The following is an 18,525-nucleotide window of genomic DNA, read 5'->3' as shown; positions in this document are numbered from 1 at the left end:
ATGGCTAGGCTTCGGCTCTAACACATCTCTTGCCTGTGCACATCAGGAAGCAAAAGGAGCTCACGGGCATCCTGCCCGTGACAGCATAAAACCAGAAAACCAGAAGCAAGCCAGATGTCCATCAATCATAAGGTAAATAAATAAAATATGTTTATATACTTGTGCAAAGGAATATCAATGAATATGAATGCATTTATTTCAGTGACAGTAAACAACATCAGTGAATGTCAGGAGCATAATAACAGTAGGAATATAAGCAAGTTTTGGACATGAGTCCACTTAATATTATATTAATATAATATTAGGCTGTTTTATAAAATTCAAAGACATGCAAAAATATGTAATATATTGTTATAACAACAATTAAGAAGAGCAGAGGGATACTGAAAACAGAGTTCAGGATGCTGATGGGGAGGGAAGGCGTTGGGAGGGTCCGTAAGGGGCTTTAAAGGAAATGCTGGTTTCTTAACTGAGATGAGGTGACATGGATTCTACTACCTTATTATTCTTGACACTTGACATAGTTTGTAAGTACTTGAAATTCAATAAAGGAAGTTCTAAAGAGCCTGCTCTGCATTGTTATCCCCTTTGCTCGGCAGCGAAGCCCCTGCATGCTGACCACATAACTGAGCAATACATTTCCCTTAAACCCGCGTGGCTTTCAGCAGCAATTCTTCCCGTCCTTGGGCCAGGAATGAAGGCGAGAAACTTATAAAATTAAAACATCTTCTTGCCTCCCTGGGGTTTGAGAGCCTGCCCCATGCACGAGTCTCAGCATGGTGATCCTTCTGGGTAACATTCAATTCTGTCCTGGACTCTAACTGAGATTTCGGGGAGGTGGAATGTGGCGGGAGCGGAGGTCATCTAGGTGGGAGATGGACAGGGCAGGGGCAAGGCGGAGAGCCCAGAGGGTCCGGGCATCCTGACCTCCCAGCACCAGGTTGCAAGGAAGCAGGGAAGGGCGTCTGGAGGGAGTTCACCGAAGACGCAGATGAACTTCTCTATTATTGGCATCTGGGTAAAAATTCATATTCAGATCATCCATTAATCTCTCCTTAACTGTAAGCTTATCACACTTTAAAAAGAGAGAGAGAGAGAAATGTGTCAAGTTATATCGTGTTATCTCCATAGCGCCTTGGAGTAAAATATCGACTTGTTTCTGATTTGCATTAAAAAGGCTGGTGTTGACCTCCTGGCTTCTGAGATGCTCCACGTGTGCTGAGTATGAAGGGCACACGGTCACCAACCCTGCCAGCCCACAGAGCCCCAGGGCGCCTGCTGGACCCCGGTGCTGACCCACCCCTCCCTGCGTGGTCCAGCGGAGCACTTGGGCCTCTCTGCACGTAGGCATGGGGATGCTCAGAGGAGCTGGGGCTTGAGGGGGGGTCTGTTTCAGCAAACAATGAGCCCACATTTGTTGCATCAAAAGAGTGACCCTGCAGGGAGCAAACAGGGAACAGGATCACAGAAGCCCTTCTGACGAGCTCTGCCTTATCTGGGAGAGAGGATGCCCCCAGGCCCAGCACCGCCACCCTCCTGTGCAGCCAGGAGTCCGTCCCCATGGCAGCCCTACAGTTTGATTTCCATTCTTTCAAACTCTTCTCTACTGAGCTCAGTTAATTACAAAGCTAGTTCACACTCCATTATTTTGATTTGCCTCCACCTCCCGGTGCCGCGTAATTAGACTCTGGCATTCAGGCACAGCAGAGCGTGACCCGGGGTCCCTGTTCACCCCACTGCTGGCAAAAGGAGGGAGGCGGCGGGCGGGCGGGTAGCCCGGAGGCCTGATGAGCTCCATCCAGGCCAGGGCGTTGGGGCCCTGCCCCCCACATTCAAGCCCAGAAAGTGTCACAGGGGCAGAGTCCCCACAAATTAATTAGCAATTAAAAACTTTATTTATAAAAGCAATTGGTGGATGCACATCTTGTTAAAATGCAAACTATTATTTCCAGACTACTTTTCAATAAGAAATAAACAGAAATGCTAGAGATTGACAGTATGCAGCTCAAGAATGTCTTCAAAAACAATTTGCTGAATATTAATGAACTGAAAATGTCATTTCTGGTCCAATTACTGGAAGTAATTAGTTTTTTTTTTAATTATGGAGGAAGTGGAATTTTAATAAGGTCAATTTTACAATTACAGTTTAAAAAATACTAATTGTATTGTCATCACATCTTATATAATAAATGGCATTAACTTGCTAACATCTGTTGATTTTAATGTAAATAAAGCAAAACTATCATTGTGTTGAGTTCTTTGGGGCGTAACAGCTGAGGACAGCCTCAGCCCGAGGGTCATGAGGAGGTAACCGGGAAGACCTGAGCCCTGGCTTCCTGAATCGTCTCACCTGCGGCCACAAGGGAAGGGCCTGTGCGTGCTTTTCTGCCGTGGACACAGGCTTCCTGAATACCGCTTCAGATTCAAACCTCCACGAGCCCAGAGGAGGCAGTCCAGGACCAGAGGTCCGTCCTGGTTTCCTGTCCATCGCTGGCCACCGAGCACAGGGCTGACTCTCTCCTCCCAGAACCCCAGCCCAGGGGGAGCCCACAGCCTGCAGGCTGCAAGCCTGTCTCCGGCCAGAATCTGCCGCCGCAGGCTGCAAGCCCTGGCCGGGGTCCTGAATCTGTCTCTGATTCCTGGCATCCAGGCATACAGTCCGTGAGCTCGGACACACTTGAGACCACACGACCACGCTGACCCATCAAGCTGCGGCCAATGCTGCTCATGTGCACACCCTGGCCCGACCACTTCTCCAGCTGCATCCCTCACCGCACCGCCACCAAAATCCACTATTATCTCCACTTTGGAGCTGGAAAAAATAAGGAAGAGAGGAACGGTGAGTTCCCGGGCTGTGACTGGCAGCAGGTGGGGCTGGCCATGAGCCGAGGCCACCTCAGCCCAGAGGGCACGTTCTCTGGCAGCAGCTCTGGCCCTGCGTTGGTCATCCCTGGCCCATTCCGCCTGGGCACCCCTCCCCTTCCCCGAGCCCAGCTGACAGCACTCAGGAGGGGTTGGCAGTGACCGCGTGCGAGTGAAGGTCAGCAAGGCCTCCTCCGGCCACAGTGAGGAGCTCGGCTCACTGACACTGGAGGGTGCCAAGCTGCCAAATGGGGCGGTAAGGCCCCACATCCAGCCCTCCACTCCCTTCTCAGATGACCTTCGCGGGACAGCACGCAGGAAACCTTGTTTGAATGAATAAACAGTGGTGAGCCCTGGGAGGGGGTGGACAGGCCATCCTCCTGGGGCCGCAGGACCTCACAGAGGGTCCACGGCTCATCCAAGGCCACACAGAGGGCGTGTGAGCAAAGTTGGACCCTGACCCCAGGCTGTTTCCTCTGCTTTGTGCTTAGTGTCTTCTTACAAAAGGATCCCACTGAGTCTAATAAAATACAGGACGAAAACACGCCACCAGGTACGAGTCTCACAAGAGCCCGAGTGATGTTCTGTCTGGAGCCCTGCGCTCCCCACCCCACGAGGATGCTTCCCTGCAAGGGAACAGCTTGTGGTCATTAAAATGGTTTGTGGGTGTTTGTTACATCCCCGGCATGTCTTGTTGAATTTTAATTATCCAGATTAAGATCTATTGATATCATTATTGAGATATATAAAAGTTTTATTTAAACATGGACATCCCAGAAGTGAATACTCCCAGGACGGCGGGTGACTTTGCCGCCTCCTCCGCAGAGCCTGTGGGCCAAGGACACTCGCTGGAGCATGAGGGGGACCTTGGAAGCCCCTCTGGTGGACACCCAGTGGAGGGAGGTCCTCGGACAGGCCTTCGTGGCTCAAGGCTTCTGGTGCATCCCCACAGCCTCACAGCCAGATGGGTCTGACCTTCTGGACTCCTCCTCAAGGAGGCGTAGGATGCTGGGTGCAAAGGGGTTGGCCCTGCATCGCAGGCTCAGAAGAGGCCAAGCTGGGAATGCAGCAGCATCGGGAGCCTGACCTCTGCGTGCCTACCCATCCCACCAGGGGTTTCTCCTCTCCTGTCCTCACCTGATGCACAGTCGGGGCAGGTGAAGGGTACCATCTCCCCACTGATAAGCCAATTGCTCCCTGGGCACTGGCCAGTTGGGAGAACTTAGCCTTTCCTAAAGAAAAGCGGGGTGCAGAAGTTGGGAGGGTGAGAACAGAATAATCAGGATGACCCACCTGTCATATCACAGATACAATCCAGGTGAATTAGATTTCAGTGGGAAAACAGGAAGTGAGAAATGCGTAGTGAGAAGTATGAGGAAGATATTTATGACTCTGGAGTTGTGGGGGGGGCGCTGTTAACCTGGACACACAAAACATAAAGCCCATGGGAAAGGACAGCATGTGAATGCATGACGTTTAAATTTCCTGTTTGAACAAAGACAATTTGCGTGAAGTAAGACAAATCTCAGAGTAAGAGAAGATATTTCTCACTTGTATCCATATGAAAGGCATAGTATCCCTCATGTAACAAGAAATCCTACAAACGGATACAAAAAGACAGCTAGCTAATTAGGAAAATGGGCAGAGGACAGAAACAGAAGATTCAGAGAGAAAACCCAAATGCAGATGACGGGAAAGAGGCTTAAATTCAGTGGCAGTCGGACTCTGGCTGAAGGTTACCACGTAAGGGGCTGCGGACTCAGGGGCCGGCGGTGCCCTGGTTTGGGTGTGAAGTCTGAATTCTATTTCTAGAGCTAAAGGCCCGCTTTCCCTAAGACTCAGCCATTTATTTCAAGGCAAATGTCATAAAGAAATCTTCACATGTAAGAATAAAGAGGGTCACAGGGGAATCTCTATCTCTTCATTGTTTCTAATGGAAAACTCCAAAATCACCAGATGGCCCTCCCAGAGAGAGGGCCCACCTCTGGTCTGCAGCGCTGGAGCGACTCGAAGGAAAACTGAGAGTTAAACCTGAGTCCGGGGCTCCTGGGTGGCTCAGTTGGTTAAGCGACTGCCTTCGGCTCAGGTCACGATCCTGGAGTCCCTGGATCGAGTCCCGCATCGGGCTCCCTGCTAGGCAGGGAGTCTGCTTTGCCCTCTGACCCTATCCCCTCTCATGTGTTCTCTCTCATTCTCTCTCTCTCAAATGGGTAAATAAAATCTTTAAAAAAAACAAAAAACAAAAAAACCTGAGTCCGTATGGATAAACCTGAGACCTTCCTACTGAGTGGAAAACACAAACTATGACATTGTGAAATGCATGTAAATGTTCAAGAATGCAAAATATTTCTTTTTTAATTCTGGCAATTCTCCAAAGTAGAAATAGGCATTATCAAGTATTGCCTTCAGGAGAGCAACTCCCTCTGGGGACAAAAGAAGGGAAATAAGGCCATACCGTGCATATTTGTTACCTATCGCCGTGCAACAAATAGTTACAAACTTAGCATCTGAAAACATCTCAGAGCTGGGTTCTCTGCGCCGGCTGTGGTGGGTCTGTGGCCGGTCCGGGGCGCATCTGGAGGCTTGGCCACGACAGGAGTCCCCCCAGCCTGCTTTGTCTGTAGGACCGAGGACTGGAGTTGGCAGGCAGGCCGGGTGTGACAGCTGTCTGGGGACGGGCCTGTGGGGACCCAAACCCAGGCTCCCGTGTCCTGGCCGTGAGGCCTCCGGCTTCGGCAGGTGCTGTGAGCACAGGGAGGCCAGTTTTCCAGGAGATGGAGGGATGAGGAGGAAGCAGGATAAACCCTTGGGGCTAACCTGTCAACGCTTGATATTCATAGTGATGTCAATATGGTAATATTCTTACCAATATTCATCTGTTTTTCCTGAATAAATGTTTTCCAAATGGTTGCAAGCCTTTGGTTGATTTCCTGTGTTCTGAAAGGTGATTTTGGCACCTTTTTCTTTTTTGCCGGTGTTCTCAATGCTTTTAGGAGTGGGCTTTCTGAGATCCTTACTCCAGCATTCAGAAGTCTTGCCCTTCAGAAATGCTACTTTGACCTCCACCTGCCTCTCCTTGTCTTTGCACTGAGGGGAGCAGGGGTGGACCCTCAATCCACCCCTCGTGTCCCTACCTAGAGGGGGATCTTCATTCGGACACTAAAGGTACAAGGGAGTGTGCCTCCTGGATCTCCAGGAGTGTGCATCCCCATGGGCATCCAGGACCTATGTGGGCAGTTAAGTGGGTTATATATACGCCTACCAAGGGCAGGGGCAGGGATGGATTTTAAGCGATTAGCTCACATGATGGTGGGGCTGGCAGGTTTATATCTGAAACTTCTAGGGCACATCCTTACATATGGAATCTATAGGGGTGGGCAGCCTAGAACTTCAGGCTGGGTTTCCATGCGGCAGTCGTGAGGACAATTCCTTCTTTGTCCTTGCTCTTAGGGCTTCGACTGGTTGGACAAGGCCCACCCACATTATGGAGACTAACCTGGGTACTCAGTTGATTACCACATTCACAAAACACCTTCACAGCAATGTCTAGACGTGTCTGACCAAATAACCGGGCACGGTGGCCTGGCCGAGTTGACACATAAATTTATATTTTTCTCATTTCCCCCCAGTCCAGAATAAAGACTGGGCAGGAGGTCTGGCCCCAGGCAGCAGAACTAGGAGCAACTTCCTTGAGGCAAGGGCCCCGGGGCCTGGAGCTGGGCCCTGACTGTGGGGGCCGGTGCTGAGGGTGGCCTCAGTCTCTGGGCCCCCCACCCAGGGGCAAAGGACTCTGGAGGTTTCTCCTTCTCTCCTTGCTTCTGGCTCCACAGAATACGCCACCGTCATTGTCCGCCTGATGTTTTGTATGACAAGTCACACAGGATGGAATGGAATCTCCATTTCCAGGGGGAGAGGCGAATGGAAACACTGAGAAAGTCAGTGCTCTCAGGGGGCGGGTTTCCCAGGGGAGAGCCCCCCCACCACAGGCGACATTACCAGCTCTCTCCAGCCTGGCCTGCAGAGCGGGTTCGACCCACCGCCTCCAGAGGAGCCGGCGCGGTGTGGCTGATTCGGGCTCTGCTGGGCAGCACCCTGGCCGGGGCAGGAGGCTCCTGAGGTGGATTAACATTTACAAAAGAAGAAAAAAGGACGGTGGGGTCAGAGTTCCAGCTTCACTATTTTTCTAAGATTGCTTCTAAAAAAACCCAGCAGCTTTAAGGTCGACTGGGTTAACTGAACGCCAAGGCTCTGCTCCTGGGACACACACATGCACACACAAGGAAACTCGTGGACCACACACACACACAACTTGTCAGAACATGGCAGCCTGTCGACTGCGCACCAACTCAGGGACGGAGGCCCTGCAGGTGGAAACTTGGCATTTTGCAGATGATTCTCTGGGTGGGGGTCCCTGGGGGTGCTCTGTGCACCCCTTACTCTTATCCCTGACCCCACTTTGCTCCTGGTTCTCAGGGAAGAAGTGGGGATCTCACTTGTTCTGCTGAGGCTGTCAGTGAACCGCATGTTACCCCAGATTTAGAGAAACCCCCCCCCCGCCCGCTTCAGGAGGTGGCACAGACCGATTTAAGGCCATGAGCATCAGAGAACACCGACCGCCCTCCCCTTCCTGCAAATATTTATTGGGCACTTAAAGCCTAAGAGGGAAGATCTCAAACTAAGTGTTTTCACCACAAAAATGAAAACAGAAGAAGCGTACAAGGAATCTTTGGTTGCAGATAGATATGCCTATTACCCTGATCGCCATGATGGTGTCATAGGTCTGTGTGTGGCCAAACTCATCAAATTGTATTCTTCGAATATGTGCAATTTTTGGACATTAAGTTGACCTCAATAAAACTCAAAATTTTCCAAAAAATATGTGTGGGAGCTGTCTAACGTGACTGGCATGGGTCTGGACACCGGGGATAGCAGTGGGTTAGGGACAGGAGAGCCGTTGGGGCTGAGCTGTGGCACCGAGACTCCTATGCTGGCGTCCTCACCCCCAACACCTCAGAGCAGGGCTGTGTCGGAAGTCGGGGTCTTTAAAGAGCTGATCGAGGTGAAGTGAGGTCCTCAGGGTGGCCGTGATCCAGTGTGACAGTGTCCTTGTAAGAAGAGGAGATCGGGACACAGACACACAGGGACGACCACGTGAGGACACGGGAAGCGGACAGCGGTCTGCCCGCCCAGGAGAGGGGCCTCCAGAGGAACCAGCCCACCCGCGCCCAGACCTGGGACGTTCAGCAAAAGCTGAGTCAAGACAAGAGCAGCCTAGAGCTGCAGGAGGGACGTGCAGGATGTGCCCTTGCCCGTGAGTCGCCCCGGACCCCGCAGCAGTCTCAACCACGTGGCCGCAGCCGCTTCCCCGGCGGGACCCTGGTCTGGAGCAGAGCTGACCGTGCTCACAAACGACCGTGTTGCTCGGCCTTCCTCGGACTCACTCTGTGCAGGAAAGCCACGCAGCCGTCCTCAAACGCACATACGGGGAGAGAGCCACCGCCTCCTGGGACGATGACACACAGTTGAGGTTGACACATAAAGTGACAACCCCGGAGAGGGGGCTTCAGGACGGTCAGATGCACCTGTGTTTCCTGGGGGACTTCCCTCACCCAGGGCAGGACCTGTGCTCAGAAAGACCCGAGGAGACCCTGCGCTTCCGGCTCACAGGCCTCCGGGCTCCGTGCGGGCAGGAGGGAAGCTGAGGCAGCGTCCCCACGTCACCCACAGCCTGACTGAGCAAGAACAGAGCCGCGGCACAGGGCCCACCTGCAGAGACCAGGACGGGGCTCCTCCTGGTCCCCCTCTCCCTCCTGGTGTCCAGGGGAGAGTGTCCGTCAAACGTGAGCTGAACAGAAGCCACAGCCCACAGATCACAGAGAACACACTGGATGTAGTAACCCCGTTAGTGTCGGGTCCCCTGGCCGGGACTCTGAGAAACACGGATCTCACCCCACACGGTCCCCATCCACAGCCCCGGCACTCCGAGGACCTCCTCCTGCTTGTTCACTTCCCCAAAAAAGATGCCCCGAACTGGACATTTATCCCTGAATATACAAACTGAACAAACTGTTTTACCGTCACTTGAACACCTTTCCTGACCCGACGTCATCGACCTTCCTGCCCAGAGTGGGGACTGCTGAGCCCCGACAGACGTCTGCGAATGGGGAGCGGGTGGGGCCGTCCACGGGGAAGCTCTGTCTTCCCCGTCAGTACCGTCATCTCGAGAGAAGTTCCAGGCTGAAGAGTCCTCCCTCTGGAATTATTTTTAGAAATGGTTCCTAAAAAGGTTTAACCCGACATGACTTCACAGTTAAGAATCTGGAGTGGGCGGGGGGAGGAAGCACTTCCGAATGAGGCCTGAGCAGAGCCGAGGCGAGTGCGGTGTGGGGACGCGGACGTGTTTGGGGGTATCTGTGTGGGTGTGGGGGGTGTGCTTGGGTTTGGTGGGAGGTATGTGGAGGTGTGAGGTGGGGGGTGAGTGTGTGCTCAGGTGTGCACGTGGGTGAGTGTGCACGTGTGTCCGTGTGAGTGTGCAAACGCTGAGTCCACACGTGGTGCGTGGAGTGCCCTGCTCCCGTCTGCAGAGGCCACAGGAGGCTGACGCCCTTGCTTTGGAGGACAGTTTTTACACCAATCCGCTGACGTGGCATCCGAGCTGGGACCTCTGGACTCGGGCACACAAAGAGGTGACATCTGTGGAGAGGACATCCATCCATTCTGCGCATTTTCCTGGTTTTCACTGTCGTTTCCTATCACAGGGGACCAGCTACTTTTGCTCAGAAACCTAAAACCCACCGAGCTGTTCTCCCTGCACCCGGATGCTGAAGAGACACCGCACAGCTCACAAAACATCAAACGCTCTGTCCTAATGAACCAAATAATTTATAAATGCCAAAAAGTAAGGACGCTTATATTCGTCACCTCTTAGAGGATTGATTAGGTATCAGATCTGCATTTCTTTAGACGGACATTTTTTTTCTTTCCTGAACCGGTTGGTATAAATTCAATAATAGCAATCGGTGGGGCGCCTGGGTGGCTCAGTCGGTTAAGCGACTGCCTTCAGCTCAGGTCACGATCCCGGAGTCCCGGGATCGAGTCCCACATCGGGCTCCCTGCTCGGCGGGGAGTCTGCTTCTCCCTCTGATCCTCTCATGCTCTATCTCATTCTCTCTCTCAAATAAATAAATAAAATCTTTAAAAAATAATAATAATAGCAATCGGCATGACAAGTCAACCACAACTTGTGACTGTTTCTTAGGGTCAAGCTAAGACCGAAGTCGGACGGTGAAATCACTCCGGGCACATCGGCACCGGAGTTTACAAGACGCAAGCGTTTGCAGGGATAGAGATGCAGCTGTGTGGCCTCAGGACACTTAGACAGTCCCGTGTGCCCACACATGCACACACGTGTGCACGTGCATGCAGGTGCACACGTGTGTGCGTGCGTGTGCAGGGACACACACATGCATATCTCTGGGTCAGCAAGGCCACTCCTGGACCTTGGTGTTCAGGCCCAGATCCCGTTCAGGGACCTTCTGTAGCCGTGTGTTCTGTGCGGGGACACTTCCACTGAAGCCTTAGCCTGCACCAGACGTCCCCGCCTCCGCGGAAGGAGGAGCATCCCCGGGGCTGGAGCAAGACGGCCCCACACAGCTGGGCACCCGACCACCTGCACAGCGAGGCCCCTACCGGGCTGCGCCTTCAGCCACACTGAGCCTGCACACTGACTGGTGACCTCGCCCAGCGTGAAGGAAGAATCTTCCCTGAGGATTAAGGAGGCCGGGTGCCTCAACCTCTCAGCCCATGGAAGGGGCTGTCCCCGTCCCTGAACACAGTGCCGAGAAGGCCACTGTCCCCACTCACCACAGCTTGCCCAGGGGACCAACCTGGCACTGCCCCTTGGCCCCTGCTCCAGCTCTCCACACCGGCCCCTTCCCCGGGGCCCTCCAGTTCTTGCTGCCCCCACACCCGGGTGAGAGGCCCTGGGCTTGGGCCACGGCACCGCCATCCCGCTCTGTTGATCTCCAGTAGCCGTGGGCGCTTGTCCCCTCGAGTGAGCGCCTGGGGCGAGCGGTCGGGGCTGGAAGCACCCCTCTCCATGCCCACAGCTGAACTGTGCTGGCCACGGTCTCTGGGGAAACCCCGTGGGGTCCTCTGTGGGACACAGGCTGGTCTGCTTCCCAACTAGGCAACCCTGGGAGACTGGGAGGAAGCACCAGCAACGTGTGATTTTTTTTTACCCGATTTTCGGGTGCCCAAACCCTTTAACAAAATGAGGTGCCCCACAAGGAAGGAGGCCATGAGACGCATCTGAAGACACATTTTCCAGGCGCCCCGACAGGACATGGAGGAGCCAGTGGGGCCGACCTCGGGGTGCACGTCAAGCACCCGGGTGCTGCTGGGAACAGACCCGCTCTGCATCTGCGCACAAAGGATCCGGACTCCCCGTTTCTTGTTCCACGTTAACAAGGGAGGGGCGGGAGACACCAGCGGCAGCAAGTCGGTCTTTCCGAGGCCCAAAGGCCCCCCGAGGACAGTGACGTCCTCGCTGCCTCGGGCGGGACTCTCTCTCGGGCACGTGGCCCTGCTCTCCCCCCGTGTCAGGGGAGGCCTGCGTCGTGGAGGCGGCACTCTGTTGCGATGCACCCAGAGTCGGACGGGGAACCAACCCCCTGTTACTCTAGACACGCTTCCCACGGAAGAGAACCCTGGCTTTCCGGTGATTTCTCCCGAGTCCAGAAACACGCAAGTCAGGTGAGCGCGAGTCAGCAGGGAGCAAAGGCCAGTGGGTGGAGGACAGCCCAGCCCCGCGTGAAAAATTAAGAGCCAGTGAAAGTCCCTGTGAGCACAGCTCTGGAGGGGAACGTTGGAGCCAGGCTGGGAGGACACACGCCTCTTCCGGGGCTGCTGCTTCCCCCAGGGAAACACCTGCTAAAGCCTCACGCCCCCCCGGACACCGGAATGATGACCAGGGGAGGCTCCTAGTTGGGGCTGTGGGTTGTGTTGTGCCCCCAAAAGATGGTGAAGTCCTAACCCCCAGTACCTAAGGGTGTGACCTGATTTGGACATTATTTGCAGATGATCCAGTGAACAAGAGGTCATTGGGCTGCATCCTGATCCAACATGACTGTGTCCCTATAACAAGGGGAAATTTGGACGGAGACGCGCACACAGGGAAGATGCCATCCGCAAGCCAAGGAGAGCATGAGGCCACCAGGGCCTGGACAGCAGCCTGGAACAGCGGCTCCCCGGCAGCCTCGGCGGGGAGCCACCCTGCCCACATGGGGGTCCCACGCGTCCAGCTCAGAGGGGAGAGGCTGAGTGTCTGTTCAAGCCACCAGCCTGCAGTCCTGTTACTGCCACCAGAGGAAGCTCAGAAGGTGGAAGCCCATGAGCGTCTGTGTCCTGTGTCTACACCTTTCTTCATGGTGGCAGTGACTTCCCGGAGGAGCAAACCCTCCCCTTCACCTCGGATCCCACCTCTGTCCAACACCAGTCCACAGGTACAGTCTCGTCCCAACACCGGGGTAACGGTATTATACGTGTGCACCCACATTACAGGCCCCCCCGGCCACACTCACACGCGCGCCCACATTACATAGTTGTTGCAGGAAGCAAGCCATTGGTTTTGGTGTGTTTGTTGCCCCAGGTACCATGTGGATCTGTCATGAGGGTTGGTTGCCAGTGACAGAGTCCAGCCAAGTCGAGGTCAAGCCAAGGAAGAATATATGGGATCAGAGCGAATTAAGGCAGCAGTGGGGCTGGCCTGGGGCCATCTGGGGGGCAGATGTGCACTCCCAGAATCCCCCCGCCCGCTCTGTGGCAGGTGCCCCTGGGCCCCCTTCCTCCGAGCAGCACCTCGGGCGGCCTGCATTGACCCCAGCCGTCTGCGTGCTCACGGCAACACTCACTGACCATTTCCATGTGTTTTTCTAGAGATTGGGAATATTACGAGAACCTGAATTCTGGTGTGCCCAAATCTCGGGCAGTATCTTAATTCATCCACGTGCAGGAGCCCTGCTGGCCGCACCGAGGTTGGGCACGGCTGGCCCGTCCCCAGAAGGGTCACAGCACGGCCTCGGGACCCCGACCTTTAACGGGCCGTGTGTGGTCAGGTGGGCTAAGCGTGAGGGTATTCGTTCATAGGAAGCTGGGCAGCAGACACACACACACACATGTGCACCAGCAACCACATGCATGCATGTCTCCTGGGCCACCAACACCACGGGTTTCTGTGTCCACACGGAGCAGGGCACGTGGTCCGGTGACGGGACCCGCTGGGGGCCGGGAAGGGGCAGGAGAGCGTCTGACCAGAGATGGCTAGTATCTCACCTCTGCAGGAAGATGCTTCATTATTCTTTAAACTGGACTGACACGGAGTGCACCAAACAACCAATTTACCTTCCTTCCTTTTTCTTCTCTCTTTTTGGTCTCTCCTCCCCAGGAACACGGCGTCCTGAGACTCCTGGCAAGTAGCCGCGGCGCTCACCGGGGGCCCCTGGCGGGACGGAGCGCATGCCCTCCACTCAGCGTCTACTGCAGGATGGTCTCGGCCGGGCGCAGGGCCCCGGGACACAAGCCAGCATGACACCCACTCATCTTCAGGACAGAAGCCGGGAAGTCGCTCGGCTTCGTGACAGATTCCAGACCGGCACGTGGCTAGTCCCGAGTTACAGGCACCAAATGGACTTGAGAAGAAAACGTGTAGTACAAACCCAGTGCACACCCAGCAACGTTCCCCGGGCTCTGGGCCACACGGCAGACCCACCGGCCCCACCCGACCCTCACGGCCCAGGGAGCGGCCAGGGTCACAGGGTCACAGAGAGCGTGCAGAAGGACCATGCAGGTGCATCTCTCTTGGCTTTAAATTCTCACTGTAACACTTTGATCCTGAATGTTCCTGGGGAACAGGAGTCTGAGCCCGAGTGGACACAGGGCAATCTCAGCGGGAGGGCCAGTGCTCACTCGAAGGTGACTCTGGGGTTCGGAGGGAATGAGTGGAGGTTTGCTCTTCAAGGGAAGGTGAGATGGAGATGCTGGGGGGGCGGGGGCACGGCCTGGCAGCCCCCAGATGGGGAGCAAGGCGCCCAGGGAGGCCAGCGGGCTGGGGGTGAGGGGTGGGCGTCTGCCAGGCTTGGGGGCGAGGGGCTCCCCCGGGGGTCTCTCAGCCACGACGTCTGCCGTCAGACTCCGGGACAGGGAAGAGCTTCAGGATCCAGACACAGCAGGTCAGGGCTCGCAAACAAACCACAGACACCAAAGGAAAGTAGAACAGTCTAGAATCGTCTGGCACAATCCAGCGGGTGGGTGGCTGAGAACGCCATGGGCTGTCCCCCAGTGACCTCGGCAGGCATGACAGTCGTGACCGAGAAGCTCGCACACAGGAGACCCCTGTCCCCGGCCCTGCGCCCAGCGCACACGGTGCCCCATACGCACGTTCGGGCGCCTCCCGCTAAGCAGGGAGATGGGGGGCAGGGACATAGGGAGGGCGTCCGGCACAGTTCCAAGTGCAGGGTGGAAGCTGCATCTTGGAAATCAGAGGTTCAAGGCCGACTCTGGAGCAACGCCCGCCGAACGCCGAGGGGAGGCAGGACAGGAAGGTCTGTGTAAGGCTCGACTGTGACGTAAGACAGTTTACAAAGCCCCTCACAGACAAAAGGCAGGAAATTATCTAAATCTTCCACAATAGTTTTCCCTGCCCATGTTTTTTGTTTCGTTCTATAGAATTTTATTTAATAAGTATTTATAACAGTTCTAATTAAAAAGCTACTTCAAGTCAGAAATCTGTGTGTCTAGCGATGGGCCGTAATTCAGCGTCATTTTATAACTACACGTCGTCAGGAGCAAGCACGTCTGCGCCCCGTTGCCCCTCGGTGTCCGTGGTCAGCAACTGGACACAGAACCTCCAGGTGGATGAATACGAGGAAAACCAACCCAACTCCGCAATGACGGAGCTGCTGGGAAGAGCTCATCGTAACCGCGGATGGAGACCAGGAACCCACCTCGCGTTCCGTGTCTGGGGTGCCAGCCCACGGCCAATGCCAGGCGGGGAGCCCTACCTGCCCTTCGCAATCACTCACCGCCAACCCCAGAGTCTCCCATCTTGACGGGACAAAGGGGTGGTCGGTTCTTACCTGGATATTAAGGTAAGACGGACATGCCCACAGACCGGCCGCAGGGCGGACATCCTCCCTCAGGGCCGAGCACAGGGAAAGACCGCCAGAGCCGAGAAAACCCTCCAACAGAGCAGAAACTGCTCTGCCTGTGGGAAACATCAACCCGATTGACGCGGCCTGTAGACGAGCAGAGCATTAAGCAGTCTTGGGTGATTGGACGCTAGTGACCAGCTCATGGCCAACAGGGCCAGAGGCCAGACGTGGAGGTCGCTGAAGACCACCGCTAGGTGGGTCCTGCCCCTGGGTCCCTGGCCAGCCTCCCTGGTGGCCGGGGCATCTCTGGACCTGGTGGTGATGCGGGGAAGCCTGGATAAGCCGGGAGGACAGCGCCCTGCCTTCCCCCCACCACGGCCTCATGCAGCTGGGCCAACTTTGGGGATGCTGACACGTGGTGCCCCGAGGCAGCCCGGAGGGCGAGGGGCGGCCGAACCTCACTGCACGAGATGCCTGCCCCCTCGGACTGCCCCCAGAGCCCCAGGCTATCCCTCTGGCATGGCAGTCACTGCCCCCAACCCCGCTCAGCTGTGCTCCATGCAAGTCTTTGGATGATGGAGGGAGCCAACGGAGATGCATGGGGTCGTCCTCTGCCCGGTCAGCTCTGCATTTGTCTTCTTGGCCTCCCAGTGACCAAGGACCCGAACCAGGCAGCTCCAGCCACTGGGAGGTACTGTCTCACGTCCTGGAGGCCGGACGCCCGAGATCCAGGCATGGGCATGGCTGGCCTCTCCTGAGGCCTCCTCCTTGGCATGTGGACACCGTCCCTCCCCGTGTCCTTGTGTTTCTCTGTGCATGCGAACCCCGGTGTCCTTCTTATGAGGCCAGCAGTCCTGCGGGATCAGGGCCCCACCCTCCGACCTCACGTCCCCTTAATGACCTGCATAAAGGCCCACATCCAGACGCAGCCCTGCTGGGGATTAGAGCTGGAACCCATGAGTCTGGGAGGGAAGAGCTCCCACACCTGCTGCACCTCCTTAGTCCCCACAGAGGAGTCGCCGACCCGACCCCGCACACGGGCTCCAGGAAGGTCAGACCACGAAGACGAGGCTTGGAAACAGGAGAGAGCCCTGGCTGGAATGTGTAAAACCCAGTCGTCTGGATGCCTCTTCCCAGCACCCTGGCTGGCAGCTCCCAGCTGTGGCTTCCAAGATGAAAGCCGTCATTTGGAGCAGATCCCAGTCCCGGCTGGTGTTGAACAAACACAGACAGAGCGCCTGTGGGTGCAGTTGATGCGCCAGAAACCAGCAGCCGCCGCGAGCACCCTCCCCAGGCGCCGCTTCTCTCCCTGACCTTCATCCCGCGGTCCACTGACGGTGCTGGAAGTGGGTCCGTGTGGAGCTGTTTCCATTTCACTCTGCTCGCCAGCTTGATGCCATTCAGTTGGTAAAATATGCTGCCTCCGAAGTAACACCCGCGGGAAGGCGTGCCTAAACCAGAGGAAGACCTCTGGGCTTTGCAGTAAGTCAAATGCAAATGGGGCCTCGAGTGCGGGAAGTGAGTGCTCCCTCCTCCTGCACCTGCGGATCCTGACGGGGACGTCTGGGAGCTCAGGAACAGGTGCGGAGGCGGGGCCGCTCAGCCCGAAGGACTTCACACAGTCGGGGGAGTCTGCGGATGGTCAGCCCTCTCTGCGAGGAGGAGGGCAGGATCCAGCTGGGTCTCCTTTCCTCTGGGCAATGGGAACCATGCACACACCTGCCTGAGCTGCTCAAGGTCGCCCAGGTCACAGGCTCATGGGGCCTTTTAGGGGCGTCAGGGGAGGGGCAGGGGACAGATGGGGTGGAGGGGCGGCTGGGGGAGGGCAGCCCTGCATTTCCGTCCGGCACTGTCTGCCCGGGAGGCCGTGTTCCTGCAGGTCGCCTGGTAGGGGAGCAGCAACCGGGTGCGGAGGGAGGATGAGAGTCACCCTGAGTCGCAGGTGCGGCCACGATGCTTCCTCGACAGCCGGGTGCTCTGGACGGGGCCGGGCTGCCCTCCAGGGACTTGGGGGGGTGGGTGGCATGCAGCCAGCTGCCCCATCCCCCTCCACCTCCCTGTGCACTGAGCCATCCAGCTGAGCCAGAAGCAGGGAGGCTGGTGCCCACCTAATGCACCCCCAATGCAGCTTCCTCCTTGCTGGTTTCCTGCCCCCAAACACCACCTGACGTCACCACACACGTGGGCTCCGCCGCCTCCTCCCTTCCACCTTGGGCGGAACATTCCAGACCCTGCTCTTCTTGCAGATCCTGCTGTCTGTGGCCTCACCTGAGGTCTGCTCCCACAGGCGCACTCTCACCTGCACCGCGCTCACCCGCCCACGCGCCCCACAGGTCACGGCCTCCACCACCACCGACCTCGTCACCAAACGTTAGGCTCCAGGTGGTCAGAGCCACGCCCACGTATCCCTGAGTCGCTGGCTCCTGGCCGCACACCTGGCGCATGAGGTTCCCTGCAGGATGAATGAATGAATGAGCCCAGTGCTGCTCGAAGTAATGAAGTACAGGAAGGAGCTTGACTGTCCAACAAGGAGACAGTTATCCTCAGGGTTTGCAATGATTACAGAACGCGTCTGGTCAAACAGACGTGGTGTCAGCCCGGGACAAGCAGGTGACACGGCCTGGCCCACAGGTCTGTTCCCGTGAGCGCGAGACAGATGCTACGTGGATCCGTGGCACCACCGGAGGCCAGACGATCGCTACCCAACCACGTGGCATCCGGGGGCCAGAGTGGTGCCTGACGCTGTCGGTTTTCAACACCGACTGTAGAAATCCAGGATGGGGCGGTCTGTATATATGCTTCAGCTTTTTCTCTAGAATTTTCCCATTTCCATGTTCCTTTAGAAGGAATGTAATATTTTACTAAAAATAATTTTCAAGGATCTACTTGGGGCCTCATAAACACGGTGTCTCCCACACGCTGAGGTTTGGGTCATGCCCGGCCACCCCCGTGTACCAGGACGTGGAGAGGTGGGGCCAGAGGGAAACCAGCGGGGACTGTTCTGCAGAAGGGAACGCCGCCTTCCCTGTGAGGTGGGCATCACAGGGCAGCCCTGCTCAGGATGCAACAGAATCCTTTTTAACAGATGCACAGTGCACTCTGGAGAGGTATATCCACTCTCCGTCAACAGCAGACGCTGGTGGAAACACGATTCTGCAGGGGAGGGGGGGTCCTGTCTTGGGTCTGGGCACCAGACGACTCTCTTCATTGTAGCGATGGTGACAAACAGCTCTGACCCATTCTGGGCTAAATAATAAGGAAAAGGTGTCAGTTAGCAATTGCTGTGTGACAAACCATCGCAAAACTTAGTAGCTTAAAATAAGCACTGTTTGTTATTTCCCATGAATCTGTGGGTTTTGTGGTTGGATCTTCTGCTACCCTTTTCCGGGTTCACATACGTGGCTGTGCTTTGCTGGCAGGTCAGCTGGGAACTGCATCCAGTTCATCCAGCTGGACGTCCCTCTCCAGGGTCTCTCATTCTCCAGGAGGCTGGACGTCCCTCTCCGGGGTCTCT

The sequence above is a fragment of the Mirounga leonina genome, unplaced genomic scaffold (assembly GCF_011800145.1).
Source record: "Mirounga leonina isolate KUSES-001 unplaced genomic scaffold, KU_Mleo_1.0 Mir_375, whole genome shotgun sequence".
Taxonomy (NCBI): Eukaryota; Metazoa; Chordata; class Mammalia; order Carnivora; family Phocidae; genus Mirounga; species Mirounga leonina.
This window is presented reverse-complemented; position numbering follows the sequence as displayed.